Source organism: Vipera ursinii (assembly GCF_947247035.1).
Source record: "Vipera ursinii genome assembly, chromosome: 3".
Taxonomy (NCBI): domain Eukaryota; kingdom Metazoa; phylum Chordata; class Lepidosauria; order Squamata; family Viperidae; genus Vipera; species Vipera ursinii.
The window spans coordinates 201,849,807-201,866,418 of NC_139516.1; the positions used below are offsets into that span (position 1 = coordinate 201,849,807).

The 16,612-nt window shown below is 44.8% G+C and overlaps 1 long non-coding RNA gene across 1 annotated transcript in view; it reads left to right on the top strand.

The window, feature by feature from the left end:
- Positions 1-5,003: 5,003 nt before the first annotated feature.
- The window catches only part of LOC310638791, a 119,361-nt gene continuing 107,752 nt past the window's right edge, over positions 5,004-16,612 (top strand). The window contains exon 1 of the long non-coding RNA XR_014492183.1: positions 5,004-5,161. This is a non-coding gene — a long non-coding RNA (uncharacterized lncRNA). The remainder of the gene's footprint in view (positions 5,162-16,612) is intronic.

Sequence of the window (16,612 nt, forward strand, 5' to 3'; positions counted from 1 at the left end):
TCTGGCCACCTGGGTTGTATTGACTTTCCAGGTAAGATCTTCACAGAGGTAGACTCCCAGGAATTTAAAGGAGGAAACTCTCTCCACACAGTCCCTCCCCCCCCATGTAAAGTGGGACAGGTTCCTCTCTTTTACTCTGGAGGTCTAGCACCATCTCCTTTGTCTTGCCGATGATCAGGTGCAAGTTGTTCTCTAAACACCATAAGGATAGTTATTGTACCTCCCCGCTGTACGCTGTTTCATCTCCATCTGTAATAAGACCCACTATGGTGGTATCATCTGCGAACTTAATGATCGTGGTGGATGGGTCGGACGATACACAATCGTATGTATACAGTGAGTACAGGTAGGGGCTAAGCATGCAGCCCTGAGGCGAGCCCATGCAAAGATTCAGGGGGGTGGATGATTCCCAATCTGGATTTTATGGGCTTCAGCATGCCCATGTGGCAAAAAAAAAAAAAAGATCGCAAAATCAGGAGTGGTTCACTTAGTACAGTAATAGCCTAGATAGCAATCCTGGTCCCAAATAAATTTGTAAGTTGAAGATTACCTGTAATTTTTTACTCAGCTGGTATATAGCTCCAATAGTTGATTGACTCACCGCAGTTTACAATCTTATCAGTGGTGTGCCAAACTGGGGTTAAAATCACTAGCAGAACTAAAGAAATAAGATACATCAAGTCTACAAACTCATCAAGATCAGCACAACGTATTCTGAGCTTCTGCAAGCAGAAAAATCCATACAGTCATAAATCAATGTAATGTGGGGACGGTGTTGGCTTCAGTCATACTTTCTAAAGGTTGCAGCGTCTGGCCTGAAATGCCACCAGTCCAATCAACTGGGTTAAAGGGTTTGATTGATGGTCTCACTTGGCAGAAAGCCGCCCTTCCTTGGCGAACCATGACTGGAATATTGGAACCCAAGTGACTGCCTGATCAGCTGTTTTTAGACCAGGTTGGTTCTCTCTTAGTCAATGTGCAAAGCACAACGGTGTTGATTCTGCCTTGAAAGGAAGCTAATATTTCTCAGAAGGGTAAGCGTGGGATGTGTGTTGGTGCTTTTGCAAGTTATGGCCACAACTAAGCCCAAAATTTCTGTTGCTAAGCAAAACATTTGTTAAGTGATTTTTTCTTTCCCTTCATTACCTTCCTTGCCAGAGTTGTTAAGTGAATCACTGCAGTTGTTAAGTCAGTAATATGGTTATTAAGTGAATCTGGCTTCCCCATTGACTTTGCTTGCCAGAAGAAAGCAAAAGTTGGTCATATGACCCCGGGTGACTGCTAAACATCATAAATAGGAAATGGGAAGTGTCATAAATAAAAAAGTCTAAAGAAAAGAAATAGGGGTGACATGATAGCGGTATTCCAGTATTTGAGGGGCTGCCACAAAGAAGAAAGGGTCAAATATAGGGAACAGTTGCTGGAATTGGGTATGTGTAGTTTAACAAAGAGAAGGGCGAGGGGTGACATGATAGCAGTGTTGCAATATCTCAGGGGCTGCCACAAAGAAGAGAGGGGTCAAGCTGTTCTCCAAAGCACCTGAAAGCAGGACAAGAAGCAATGGGTGGAAAGTAGTCAAGGAGAGAAGCAACCTAGAACTAAGGAGAAACTTCCTGACAGTTAGAACAATTAACCAGTGGAACAAGCTGCCTCCAGAGGTGGTGAATGCTCCAACACTGGAGGTTTTTAAGAAGAGACTGGACAGCCATTTGCCTGAAATGGTATAAGGTTTCCTGCCTGAGCAGGGGGTTGGACTAGATGACCTCCAAGGCCCCTTCCAACTTCTTCTTCTTCTTCTTCTTCTTCTTCTTCTTCTTCTTCTTCTTCTTCTTCTTCTTCTTCTTCTTATTATTATTATTATTATTATTATTATTATTATTAATAATAATAATAATAATAATAAATTATTCTCCAAAGCACCAGAGGGCAGGACAAGAAACAATGGTTGGAAAATGATCAAAGAGAGAAGCAACCTGGAATTAAGGAGAAACTTCCTAACAGTGAGGACAATTAACCAGTGGAACAGCTTGCCTCCAGAAATCATGGGCGCTCCATCACTGGAGGTTTTTAAGAAGAGGCTGGACAGTCACTTGTCTGAGATGGTATAGGTTCTCCTGCTCAAGCGGGGGGGCTGGACTAGAAGATCTCCAAGCTCCCTTCCAGCTTTATTCTATTCTAAATATGAGTCAGTTGCCAAGCCTCTGAATTTTGATCACGTGATCACGGGGAGGCTGCAATGGTCGTAAGTGTGAAAAACGGTCATAAGTCACTTTTTCCCGTGCTTTTTCAGTAACTTTGAACGGTCACTAAATGAAGTGCTGTAAGTCGAGGACTACCTGTATTTATTTTACTTGGTGCATGGTCCTGCGTATTCCTTGGACAGCAAAGGTAAATAACAAGAAAGTACTGGAGTGCAAAAGACCAGACATGGCACTGGAAGGCAAAATCACAAAACTGTGGCTCACTTATTTTGGCCACATCAAGTTGGGGGTGTGTGTGTAAAATTCACTGCAGAAAGCAATTATGCTTGGAAGAATTAAGGATAAAAGGAAACCAAGCCATCAAAGAACACAGTGACTGGACACCATCAAAGCTGACACCTACCAGAGCATAGAGCAAGTCAAAGAAATAATGCAAGATTGGAGGAAGCGGAGAGATCTGGCCCATAGAATCGCAGAGAGTCGGACACAGCTGAACGGATAACATCAGCAGCACCATCACCATCATAGGTCAACCACTGCTATACAACACTAACATGGGGTTTAAATGTGGTGGCGCAAAAACAGATGAATGCTGCAGGTGAAGCCATCAATAACAGCACAGTAGGATGACATATGCATGCACTTTCTCTTCTTAGTGTCTCCTACCCACTTTACCAGTGGTGGGATTCAGCCAGTTCGCATCAGTTTGGCAGAACCGGTAGCAAATTTTTTGCTGCCCAGGCCCAGAGTGGACTTCCGGAAGCAGCATCCACACAGAGAACTGGTTTTTCCACATTTGAATCCCACCATTGTCCTTTTAGAGCAGGGGTGTCAAACTCAATTTCATTGAGGGCCGCATCAGCATTGTGGTTGCCCTCAGGGGGCCGGGTGGGTGTGGTAAGGGTGGGTGTGGCTTACTGGGTGGGCATGGCTAGAGTGCGTATGGCCTACTGGGTGGGCATGGCCAGCTCTACATCGTTCGCATCAAGGGTGCCTATGGGGGCCTGGGCAGGAGTGGGACAGATCTGAGGGTCTCTGGCAGGAGGAGGGTCTCTGGGCCAGGGCCAAGGCAGTGGGGGCTGTTCCCTCAGTGTTTCCAGGATGGCTTCGTGGGCCACATGAAACCACTTCACGGGCCGCATCCGGCCCCCGGGCCTTTGTTTGACATGTCTGTTTTAGAGGGACGCGGTGGCTCAATGGGTTAGGACGCTAAGCTTGTCGATCAGAAGAAGGTCGGCAGTTTGGCGGGTCGAATCCCGAGTGCCACGTAACAGAGTGAGCGCCTGTTACTCGTCCCAGCTTCTGCCAACCTAGCAGTTCGAAAGCACGTAAAAATGCAAGTAGAAAAACAGGGACCACTCCGGTGGGAAGGTAACAGCATTCCGTGCGCCTTTGGCGTCTAGTCATGCCGGCCACATGACCACGGAGACGTCCTCGGACAAGCGCTGGCTCTTCGGCTTTGACACAGAGATGAGCACCGGCCCCTAGAGTCGGAAACGACTAGCACGCATGTGAGGGGGGGGGAACCTTTACCTTTGATTGCCCTTTTTACCCCATCCTCCCTGACCAGCTATTTTGGCGCCCAGCAAAGCACACCAACTTGGCTTATCCACATCTCGCTGCCCTTGAAGACAAGAACCCCAAGGCCTGGCTGAAGAATTGGCAAGAGCGATGGGCGAGAGAGCGACCCACCTTCTCCGCTCCCCCACCAAGAGGACACTCTCACGACTTGCAACCCAGCTCTGCAGAAGCTATTCGGGGTGTGTGTGTGTGTGTGTGAAGATTCCTTCACCAGGCCTTGCTAAGCCGTTCTCCGAAGGGAACAGGGAGCAGCGTTAAGTTGTTGTTGTTAGTTGCGAAGTCGTGTCCGACCCATCACGACCCTATGGACAACGTTCCTCCAGGCCTTCCTGTCCTCTACCATCTTCTGGAGTCCATTTAAGCTCACGCCTACCGCTTCAGTGACTCCATCCAGCCACCTCATTCTCTGTCGTCCCCTTCTTCTCTTGCCCTCCATCTTTCCCAGCATTAGGCTCTTCTCCAGTGAGTCCTTCCTTCTCATCAGGTGGCCAAAGTATTTGAGTTTTAGCTTCAGGATCTGGCCTTCTAAAGAGCAGTCAGGGTTGATCTCCTCAAGGACTGACCGGTTTGATCGCCTGGCAGTCCAAGGAACTCGCAGGAGTCTTCTCCAGCACCATAGTTCAAAGGCCTCAATTCTTTGGCGCTCAGCCTTTCTTATGGTCCAACTTTCACTGCCATACATTGCAACTGGGAAGACCATAGCCTTAACTATACGCACTTTTATTGACAGGGTGATGTCTCTGCTTTTTAGTGTGCTGTCTAGATTTGCCATGGCTTTCCTCCCAAGGAGCAAGCGTTAAGAGGCGGGGGCAAATAAAAAGTTTGGTCATCTGCTGCACTTGGTGCCCAGCGCTCTCCTCCTTCCTCCTCTACCCCTTCCTCCCCCCCTCCCCCCCAGCGTATTGGAAGATGCGAGGCGGCTCGGGCTGCCAAACCGCACGTTCTTATTGGAGCGCGCAGTTTTCCTTGCAAAAGCCGCCGCCGTTGCCGTTGCCGTTGCAGGCAGCGAGGCAGGATCAGCTGCTGGGGGCAGTGACGTCAGAGAGCTCCAGCCAGCACAACGTTCCATTGAGGCGAGCGCGTGCTCCGGCGAGCACATGGGAAACAAGCCGCGAGCCGAGCTTTCTGGGCTGCAGAACTGCGGCCTTGGCGGCCCCTTCCCTCCCGCCATCCCCGTTTGTGCTTTTTCTTTCTTTATTTTTTTTTGTTTTGGTTTTGGTTTAAATTTTTCTCATTCATCGCCGTGGATAGTTCTCGATTTTTGGGGGGAGGAAAATCCCCCGATCGAAAAGCGCGAATAACTTCGCAAGGCTTCCCCAACTGTTTTTTTTTTGTTTTTTTTTGCAGGGGAACTTGGTCGGGCCCGAGAAGGATGCGTGGTAAGTCTGCTAGCAAGATCCGTGCGGGGGCGGTGGGGGGGGTGGGGAGGGGGGAGGGGAAACAAAAAAGGGGGTAGGTGAAGAAGGCCCTTGGGGGGGGAGGGGAGGGAGGGAGGGGGTGCGTGCGTGGGGTGGGGGCGTCGTCGCTTTCCGATGGCTCCCTTGCCTTTGTTTCCTAACGAGTCGGGCCTCGGAGTTTGGCTCGGAAGTTTACAGGTGCCCTTCGTGCCCATCGCCTTTGCGTGGGTTTTGCGCGCGGGTGGGGGGTGGCGGCGGTGGTGGGGTGAAAGACCCGCTTGCAATCCACCGACCCACGCACGCCCGCTTGGCGGGGGTGGACATGGGGTGTGTGTGTGTGTGTCTCTTTGCATCTGCACCCAATCTGCTCCCTGAGCTTCTTGGAAGATCAAAGGCGATATACCCCTCCCCCACCATCAGATCCGTTTGAGGAGGGGTCCCGGAGACCTTGCAACACCCCCTCCCCCGAATCAGCGCCGTCGTTGGCCATCGCGGGCTGTGCGCGCAGGGATGGAAAGATGGTCGTCGGAGCGCCTTGCCCGTTCCCTTTATTATTATTTTTTTGGCTTCTCCCCTCCCCCGCCCTATCCCACTCCCGGGTTTGACCTTCGGCGGATGATTTTCCCCATCTCCCCCCTGGAAAAAAAAAGCCAGCGATCTCCCCCTCCTTACCCTCCACCCCTACCCCCCCAAAAAAAACTTGGTTTGCGGCTTGGCATCGTCGCACGCTGGGATTTTTATTATTATTATTATTATTATTATTATTATTATTATTATTATTATTATTATTATTATTATTATTATTATTTATTATTATTATTATTATTATTATTATTATTATTATTATTATTATTATTATTATTATTATTATTATTTTGGGGTGCCCGTACTCGCCGTCTGGGAAGAAGGCGAGAAATCGGGCCGGCGGTTCGCGCCCTCCGTTTAGCCGCCGCCGCTGCGCCCCTGGTCCAAAGGGCAGCTTTGGATGAGTCGCGAAACCGGGGTCTGGCTTGGATCGTGGCTTGCGATGTGGCCGTTTTCTCCCTCGACGTCCCGTCTTCCCCTCCAGTTAGTTCCCTTACCGCAGCGTTTCCCAACCTTAGGAACTTGAAGATGCGTGGACTTCAACTCCCAGAATTCCCCAGCCAGCTATGCTGGCTGGGGAATTCTGGGAGTTGAAGTCCACGCATCTTCAAGTTCCTAAGGTTGGAAAACGCTGCCTTACCGGAGTTGGGATGGTTCTCGCCTATGGGGGGGTCGTGGTCTGACCATTCCTAAGTCAAGAAAAGGCGCTCCCTTCCCTCCCCCCCCATCGCTGTAAGGTGACCCACCTCGCTTCTCCCTCTTGCAACTAATTATATTTTGTTTAAACTTCCCCTCCCCTCAAAGTCGTCTTCTGCAAAAATCCAAACAGCCTCCCTCCCCCCTCCGCTTTTGAAATCCTGCTGTTTTCCTGCAAGAAACCCGTTTGGACTACAAAGCGAACTTTTTTTGGGGGGAAAAAAAAGTGCAGGTTTAAATCCCATCCTGAAGAACCAGAGTGGGACCCCTCAGTTGGGTGGGCAGAAGTGATTGTGCCTGTCTGTGTTGTGTGCGTGGAAGATCCAACTCTTCCAGCGAGGGGGAATATTTATGCTTTGGTTGCAAAGCCTCGCTGAATAAGTAAAGGCATGGAAAAAGTACTGGCATCATTAAACTCAAAAAAAATAAAATAAAATAAAATTGCCTCCTGAATATTTTGACACGAGGTTCAAATTGGCAAGTTGAGACATGTTTGCATTAGCCCTTGGTACTTATTTCTGAACTTGCATTGTGTCATTCTGAAACACTTGTGGCAGGAGAGTCCCAATATTTATTTCCCTTTTATTGTGTTGCAGAAAATCTCTGTCTTTAAATGGGCACCTTAATGGTGAGGATTATTTGGTGGAAAACGATTTATTTTATCTGGCAGTTGATAACTGTACCACTTGCTTTGGAGCAGTCCCTCCTCCACAAATATGAAAGAAATATGGTTTCTAACTGGATGTTTTTCATAGAACATAGAATCATAAAGCATATAGACATTATATTTAGTTCCCAGTTGCATTACCAAGTGTTGTTATTTTGATCCAGTGATATTTTTGTTATAAGTCATTAATGTTAAGTTTTTGGTCCTTCCTGTTTTAATAGGTCTGCAGAACCTTTAAATAAATCTTCCCGATACAGGTTAAAATTTTCCATGATCTTATTTGTGGGGTTCTTCAAATAGCTTATTTCGTGCAGTGTTGTGGGATTTGTATTTTTATAGGGGAGTTGCCTATACATTCATAATCCATAATATTGCCCTGTGGGGGTACATGGTGATTTGTGAAGCAATATTTTAAAAAGTACTGATAACTTGCACTGAAATAAATGATTGTATTCGAGATGAATTTTGTTTGATAGTCCTAATGTAAAATGGAAGATTATCTCTTTTTTAAACTGTAGCCTGTAACCAAAGTGGTGAGAGGACATTCTGGCTATTTTTGCTGCAATCTTTCACAAAATGTAGTCTTCCTGTTCTGTTTGTTATTTTATTTAATTGTTTAACTAGGACTTTTTTTCCCCTGGAGCTCAGAATACTGTACTGCTTTAATTTAAAGCCTCCTTTTGATTTATAAATAATTTGTTTAAAGCTGGAGCCTTTAGAAGTGTTAGAGACTTGGAGTTTCCAAAATTCCTAGCTCATTTGGTTGAGGGAATTCTGGGAGTTGTAGTCCCAACCTACCTGTATCAGATCAGATTGGAGAAACTGACCCCAAATCTCTCAGTAAAATGGAATTTGAAGCTAGGCCTGTTTGCACCTTTCTCAGTGAAGGCTGATTTGTGGAAGAGACCCTTTCTTAACCAACTTTCTTTTTACTGGAAAAAGCAGTTTGCTGATTATTGTGTGAACATACCTTTTGGTCCCAGAGCTCTTTAATGGGCAGAGATGCAAGTTATGTGTATACAAACTGGTTTGAGAGGACTTCCTCTTCCTTTTCACATTCTCACTTAAAAAGAAATTGTATCCTTTTAATGCAAAGCAGGATGTCCATATGTCAGAAAGATTCTCCTGCTTGTGTAAATATAGAAATGGATCAGGCTCAGGGCTTTGTTTGGGGATTTAATCTCACCCCTGGCTTGCTAGTTTGCATCTGCTAAAGCTTTTCTCTCTACTGTTGTTAAGATTTGAAAGACAGGTCTCTGTTTGACCTCCCTTCCTCTTCAGCAATTGAGAAGCTCAGAAATGGATTATATATTTATTTACCACTCAGGCAGTATTTATAGACCACTCCAAACTGCAAAACTGTCCATTGTGTGCCTAGCCAAATCTACATATATGGGAATATTTACATTCCTATAAGGAGGAATTCTGGTTATTTTAAAGAACAGGAACAGACAGAGTAGCATGTACAGGTAGTTCTTGACTTACAGCACTTCATTTAGTGACCATTCAAAGTTACAACGGCACTAAAAAAAATGTCTTGACTTATGACCATTTTTCACACTTATGGCTACTGCAGCATCCCTACGGTCGTGTGATCAAAATTCAGACACTTGGCAATTGACTCCTGATTGCAACAATTGCAGTGTCTCAAGATCATGCAATCACTTTTTGTGACCTTTTGACAAGCAGTGTCAATGGGAAAACCAGATTTCACTTAACCACCATGTCATTAACTTAACTGCAGTGATTAACTTAACCAGTGTGGCAGGAAAGGTTGTAAAATGGGGCAAAATTCACTTAACAAATGTCTCGCTTAGCATCAAAAATTTTGGACTTTATTGAGATTGTAAGTTGAGGACTACCTGTATGTCCTATTGGTGAATCCTTCGGGTGATAGCTACATAGACTTACTCACTTTAAGTAGTAGTTAACATTACAACCAGCAACAGATAATTTTCCAGATTCTAGAACATCTTTATTTCATTTTGTAGGAAGTTCCACCAACATTTTTTTTGATATCTCCTGAATGTTGTACTACTGTGTTTCCCTGAAAATAAGGCCGGGTATTATTGTTGTTGTTGTTGTTGTTGTTGTTGTTGTTGTTATTATTATTATTATTATTATTATTATTATTATTATTATTATTATTATTATTATTCCTCCAAAAGATGCACCAGATCTTATTTTCGGTGTGTGTGTGTGTGTGTCTTTTTTACTCCCCTCCTGCACCAACAGCCCTGCCCAGGCGGTCTACTTCTTCTGCAGCCGAAGGAGCAGCTGCATTCTGGCCTGCATTTCTAAGTCAGGCCTTTCCGGAAGGCCTCTGCAGCTGAGTGCAGCTCGGCTGCAGTGGCCTTTCCAGAAATGCAGGCCTGGCTGCAGAAGACGCCTCAGAAGAAGTGGGCCAGCGTGGAGGAGGCCTGGCTACAAGGTAAATGGGTGTGGGTTGCATGGGGCAGATCCACACCCCACCCCTTCCCTAGCTTAATTTTTAATTTTTAAAACTAGGGCTTTTTTTTGGATAGGGCTTATATTAGGCCCAAACCCCCCCCCAAAAAAAATCAAGCTAGGGCTTATTTTTGGGGTAGGCCTTACTTTCAGGGAAACTGTGTGTCTGTGGGGAAGATGAGGGAACCAAGATTTTTTTGTTAGTTTGTTTTAATTATGAACTACAGGTAGACCTCAACTTATGGCCGCAATTGGGAGCCAAAACTCCATTGCTAAGCAAGGCAATGGTTAAGTGAAATGTGCTGAAGCAAAACTGGTTTCCCCCATTGACTGCTTGTTGGAAGTTGACTGGGAAGGTTTCCAGTGACGATCACGTGTCTCTGAAAACGCTGCAACTTTCCTAAAACGCCTGCCGGTTGCCAAGTGCCTGAATTTTAATCACATGACTGCAATGGTTATAAGTGCGAGGATTGGTCGCAAGTCACTGTTCAATGCCATTGAAGGGGACTTGTGTGTTGGGGGGGGAGTACGTTTTATTTTACTAATTATTATTTATGGAGTTCTTGGTGCTGTTTGAGATTGGTATTTGCTTGCAAAATTTCATTAGTCAACTAGGTAGAGCATCTGTGTTTATTGCCTATATATTGAATTGCTTGTGAGGTTTATCTCCTGCCTTTCGTCCAGGAGTTCATGGTGATGTAATATGGTGCTCTTCTTGTCTCCTTTTCCAAAACAGCAACAACTATATAACTAGGCCAAAGTGGAGAAAGATATCAGGCCAGAAAGATCCAGCGATTTTTCGTGGCTAAAGATGGACCAGAATCTTTCCACTCCCAGACTTACACTATAGCCACTCTGCTATGATGACTCTCTTTTTTTTGGACATCCTATTAATAGCTTGAATGAGAGTTTACAATTTGTGCCAGAACTAGATATGCACAAAGTAAAAACCGTGGAAAGATCTAAATTGTGGTTGCAATCAGCAATCTTATGCTCAGGTTTGAGATGCGTGGAATTGGGTTGGCTGATCATGCGCTGCGTGTATTTGCATAGAAGTTACCTTCTTGCTGTCATGACATGTTAAACCCAAATCTCAGATTAACAGGACATAGTTCCTGTGTCCATCTACCATGCTGGGCCTGAACCAATACAATGTTCAGTGTACAATGTACACTGTATTTCAGTACAGTGCAGTGAGCCATGTGCAGATCTGTACATTAGGGAAACGAAACAACCACTTCATAAACATAAACGCATGGCACAACATAGGAGAATAAAAACCATCAGGACTAGATTCAGCAGTCCATCTGCATTTAAAAGACAAAGGCCACTCTTTTGAATGCAGCAAACTCCACATTTTGGACAGAGAGGACACTGGTTTGAAAGAGGGGTCAAAGAGTTCAAGAAGGCTCCACACCCATTTGCACCACTCAGGTGACCCTGAGGGCGCAGATAACTCTCCAGGTGGCCTCAAGAACTCTCTAAAAAGAATGCAAATGACCAGCTGTCTGCAAGGAGTATAAATCCTTCCATTTCCCACCATCCTGTCAGAGCTGAGGAAGCTTCTTGGCTGAGAAGCGAAATGTCTTCAAAGATAAAAAAGATAGTCCAGTTGCCTCTTGAAAAAGCACCTTTGGGACAACCATGACCTGGATGACTGAGAATCTCCATAGATGTCTGAACCAATAAATCACATTATAGCATTAAGGGATGACCTGGATCTCAAAGTATGGCTCTGTTCCCACCACAAGCCGAATTGCAAACTACCTGGTGGTTTTTTAGCCTACTTTTGTATATTGCATGAACTTAGTCTTTGAGTTAGGCCTCATAGAGACAGCCAGGCGAGTTGTAATATCCTCTTTTGCTTTGTATTTATGAGCAGATACCACTACACTGCTATAGAATGTGTGCATTCATATCCCTGCTCTGAAATTACTTTTATTTTGTATACAAACATTTGCGTACCCAGAGGAGTTCACCTGGCACCAACTTCATCCAGAACGTGGACAATGTGAGTTGCTCAGCTCTTCAAGAGGATCATTCAGGTTATTGGGAGTTGAGATTGGATAACATCTGGAGAGCCATAAATTCATCATCCATGGTCTGTGCTGAGTCCTCATTTGTGAAATGAAACTTAAAAAGAGTATTGTGTTTTTTTTTTTTGCAGTGCAAAAAGCAGTGAGATTTGTGCACCTTAACAATTAACTGTTTCATTAGTGCATAGTTTCGGAGATCATGTTTGCCTTTGTGGCAGTGGAATTTGGTTGATGTTTAAGATGTCACAAAACGGGGAGTGTGGAGTTCAGTAACTGTAGGAGCTACTGGCAGGGTTGATGAGGTTTTTTTTTTTCCTGACTCAAGACTCTTTGTGACTTTTTAGCTAGATATGTGCAAAGCATTCAGAGTTTGAACCAGCCCCTTCAAGTATGTCCAACTTGTGGCATTCCAAGGTCATTTGTTTCTAATAATGCTCTCTTGGTGTGAAGGGTGCAAAACTAGGAATCGGACCAAGGGATTATTTTTGGGTAATGATTCATTGCTCAGTCAGCGTGAAAAAGCATCTGTTAATTGTTTATTGCATTGTTTAATATGGGAACGCAGTGGATATAAAGAAGTTTTCTTAACACCTTTGCAAAGGAAAAAGCCGGATAGCTTGTTTTGACTTCCTCTTGTTATTCCTAGCTAGAATTATATCTCTTGTCTTTTTTGTTTGTTTGTTTAGCCATACAGGTGAAACCCGAAAAATTAGAATATCGTGCAAAAGTTCATTTATTTCAGTAATGCAACTTAAAAGGGGAAACTAATACATGAGATAGACTCATTACATGCAAAGCAAGATAGTTCAAGCCGTGATTTGTCATAATTGTGATGAGTATGGCCTACAGCTCATGAAAACCCCAAATCCACAATCTCAGAAAATTAGAATATTGTGAAAAAGTGCAATATTCTAGGCTCAAAGTGTCCCACTCTAATCAGCTAATTAAGCCATAACACCTGCAAAGGGTTCCTGAGCCTTTAAATCAGGGGTGTCAAACTCAATTTCATTGAGGGCCGGATCAGCATTGCGGTTACCCTCAGGGGGCCAGGTGGGTATGGCCAGGGTGGGCATGGCTAGAGTGTGTATGGCCTACTGGGTGGGCGTGGCCAGCTCTACATCGTTCGCATCAAGGGTGCCTATGGGGGCCTGGGCAGGAGTGGGACAGATCTGAGGCTCTGGCAGAAGGAGGGTCTCTGGGCCAGGGCCAAGGCAGTGGGGGCCGTTCCCTCACTGTTTCCAGGATGGCTTCGTGGGCCGCATGAAACCTCTTCACGGGCCGGATCCGGCCCCCGGGCCTTGTGTTTGACATGTCTGCTTTAAATGGTCTCTCAGTCTGGTTCAGTAGGAATCACAATCATGGGGAAGACTGCTGACCTGACAGTTGTGCAGAAAACCATCACTGACACCCTCCATAAGGAGGGAAAGCCTCAAAAGGTAATTGCAAAAGAAGTTGGATGTTCCCAAAGTGCTGTATCAAAGCACATTAATAGAAAGTTATGTGGAAGGGAAAAGTGTGGAAGGAAAAGGTGCACAAGCAGCAGGGATGACTGCAGCCTGGAGAGGGTTGTCAGGGAAAGACAATTCAAAAGTGTTGGGGACTTTCACAAGGAGTGGACTGAGGCTGGAGTCAGTGCATCAAGAGCCACCACACACAGACGGATCCTGGACATGGGCTTCAAATGTCATATTCCTCTTGTCAAGCCGCTCCTGAACAACAAACAATGTCAGAAGCGTCTTACCTGGGCTAAAGAAAAACAGACCTGGTCTGTTGCTCAGTGGTCCAAAGTCCTCTTTTCTGATGAGAGCAACTTTTGCATCTCATTTGGAAACCAAGGACCCAGAGTCTGGAGGAAGAATGGAGAGGCACACATTGCAAGATGCTTAAAGTCCAGTGTGAAGTTTCCACAGTCTGTGTTGATTTGGGGAGCCATGTCATCTGCTGGTGTTGGTCCACTGTGCTTCTTTAAGTCCAGGTTCAATGCAGCCATCTACCAGGAGATGTTGGAGCACTTCATGCTTCCTTCTGCAGACGAGCTTTATGGGGATGCTGACTTCATTTTCCAGCAGGACCTGGCACCTGCCCACACTGCCAAAAGCACCAAAACCTGGTGCAATGACCGTGGGATTACTGTGCTTGATTGGCCAGCAAACTCGCCTGACCTGAACCCCATAGAGAATCTATGGGGCATTGCCAAGAGGAAGAAGAGAGACATGAGACCGAACAATGCAGAAGAGCTGAAGGCCGCTATTGAAGCATCCTGGTCTTCCATAACACCTCAGCAGTGCCACAGGCTGGTAGCTTCCATGCCACGCCGCAATGAGGCAGTAATTGCTGCAAAAGGGACCCAAACCAAGTACTGAGTACACATGCATGCTTATACTTTTCAGAGGTCCGATATTGTTCTATGTACACTCCTTGTTTTATTGATTGCATGCAATATTCTAATTTTCTGAAATTGTGGATTTGGGGTTTTCATGAGCTGTATGCCATAATCATCACAATTATGACAAATCACGGCTTGAACTATCTTGCTTTGCATGTAATGAGTCTATCTCATATATTAGTTTCCCCTTTTAAGTTGCATTACTGAAATAAATGAACTTTTGCACGATATTCTACTTTTTCGAGTTTCACCTGTATCCTCAGAGAAATTAGCACTGAGGCTGAAGAACAGCAATTGTGTGTAAGTGCTTGGGAGCGAGCTAGTGATCTCCAAAGAACTTAAGATAGTCTTTGACTTACGACTGGTGGCTTAGAGACTGTTGGAAGTTATAACAGACTTCCCTGGGTATACTAATAACCCAGTTCTGAAGTTCCAAAAGCTTCCTCCCCATAGTCAGATGACTGCTTGGTGGCCACTTTGCAGCCAACTTGCATTTACAGCTGTTTGCAGGATCCTGTGTTCACGTGAGTGCGTTTTGGGACGGTTTGGGTAAAAATGGGCATTTACTTCCAATTTTCAGCAAAACTGGCCCTTTGTGAACAATTGGTTCACTTAACGGCTGCTGCTGAAAAGGTTGTAAATTTGGGTTAGTCACATGGGAGACCTGACTTAGACTATCTTGACTTATGATCATGATGGGCAAGCTCCATTATGGTTGTAAGTTAAGGACTTCATGTATGGGCACTCCTTGACGTGCGACAGTTTGCTTAGTGACTATTCAAAGTTACAACGGCCCTGAAAAAAGTGACTTATGACCGTTTTTCACTCTTATGACCATTGCACCATCCCCAGGATCATGTGATTTGCCTTTGGATGCTTGACAAGTGACTCACATTTATGATGGCAGAAGTGTCCCACAGTCATGCGACCATCTTTTGCTTGGCCCTTTTTATGACCTGTGGACTTCCAATTCCCAGAATTCCTCAGCCAGGCACTTAACAAAACTCACTTAACAAATTTCTCACTTAGCAACATGAATTTTGGGCTTAACTATGGTCATAAGTTGAGGACTTCATGCATTTCTTACTAAATATAGGTTGAGAAATGCAGATGAGTTTTAAAGCTGCTCGGGAGTTTTTTGCTGATGGTGATAGGATGTCTGGTTTGCAGCTGCCTGAGGTTGTATCCCAGGTCTGTTACCCATCTGTTTTCTCCAGACTTTTGCAACTAAAAGTTAGTCTTGACTTGCAACCACAATTAAACCCCATTTTTTTTTTGTAGCTAAGCAAGGCAGTTAAGTGAGTGCCAAGAGCCTGGATTTTGATCATGTGACCATGGGGATGTTGCAACGGATCATAGGTGTGAAAAACAGCCATAAGTGACTTTTTATAGTGCCATTGTGACCTCAAATGGTCGCTAAACAAATGGTTATAAGTTGAGGAAAAGGATTCACTGCAGCCTCTAAGTCTCATGGATATGCTGGGCATAATAAAAAGCTTACTAATAAAGTACATTTATATCTGAACGTCAGGGCTGAACATTGATTAAGAGTTTGGAATGAAAACTAACGTAATTTGTTTTAACGGTGAACATTTTGAATATCTATGGTCTTTTCATTAAAAAGAGAGAGGAATAAAAAGATGTCCATTGTTCTAGCTCAGGAATTCTGGGAGTTGAAGTCCACGAGTCATAAAAGAGCCAAGGTTGCCTACCCCTGTTCTAGGCCTTTGAATGGAGTAGGATCTCAGGCATGAGCGGAAGCGTGTTATGGTTGTGTTTTTCCTGTGTGCGTATTAAAGAAAAAAAAAGAGTCCTTCGCTTGCCAATAAATGTGCAGAGAATAGCAAGAAATACCTGGCTGACCGTCTCAGCCTGAGCAAAGAGCAGAAAGCAATGCTGGTTTAAAAAAAGTGCATTATTGTAGTAAATTGCCACCTTGCCTCAATTGTTACCATCCTTCCCACCTCACCTGCTAACATAACCCTGTTGGAAGGAGGCAGGCTAACTAGCTAACCGGGTTCGTTAATGGGGAAAAAAAATGAAGCGTTTCCAAGTGGTCCTCAGGAATTGAGTTTGACCCAAAGGAGGCCTTGTCTTTTGTAAGTAATGAATGTTTTTCTTTGTGAGAATTGCTCTTTGAAGCATTGGACGAAAACTAATCAAAGAGAGAAGCAACCTAGAACTGAGGAGAAATTTCCTGACAGTTAGAACAATTAATCTCTAAATACCAGTAGTTCTTGACCTACGATCATAATTGTGCCCAGAATGCATGGTTGCCTGGGGAATTCTGGGAGCTGAAGTCCACAAATCTTAAAAGTTGGATACCCCTGCATTAAACCGTCAGTTACTGAATAGGGGTGAGGAATAATTATCTCTATTCGACCCTGGAGTTAGAGTAGGTCAGGGGTAGGCAACCTTGGCTCTTTTATGACTCATGGACTTCAACTCCCAGAATTCCTGAGCCAGCTGGCTCAGGAATTCTGGGAGTTGAAGTCCATGAGTCATAAAAGAGCCGAGGTTGCCTACCCCTGAAGTAGGTAATATTCTAAATTTTATGGATTGGCTACTGGTATAAGCCATCTTTCTAGTTGCTAGGGAAAGGCGTAGGCCATAGG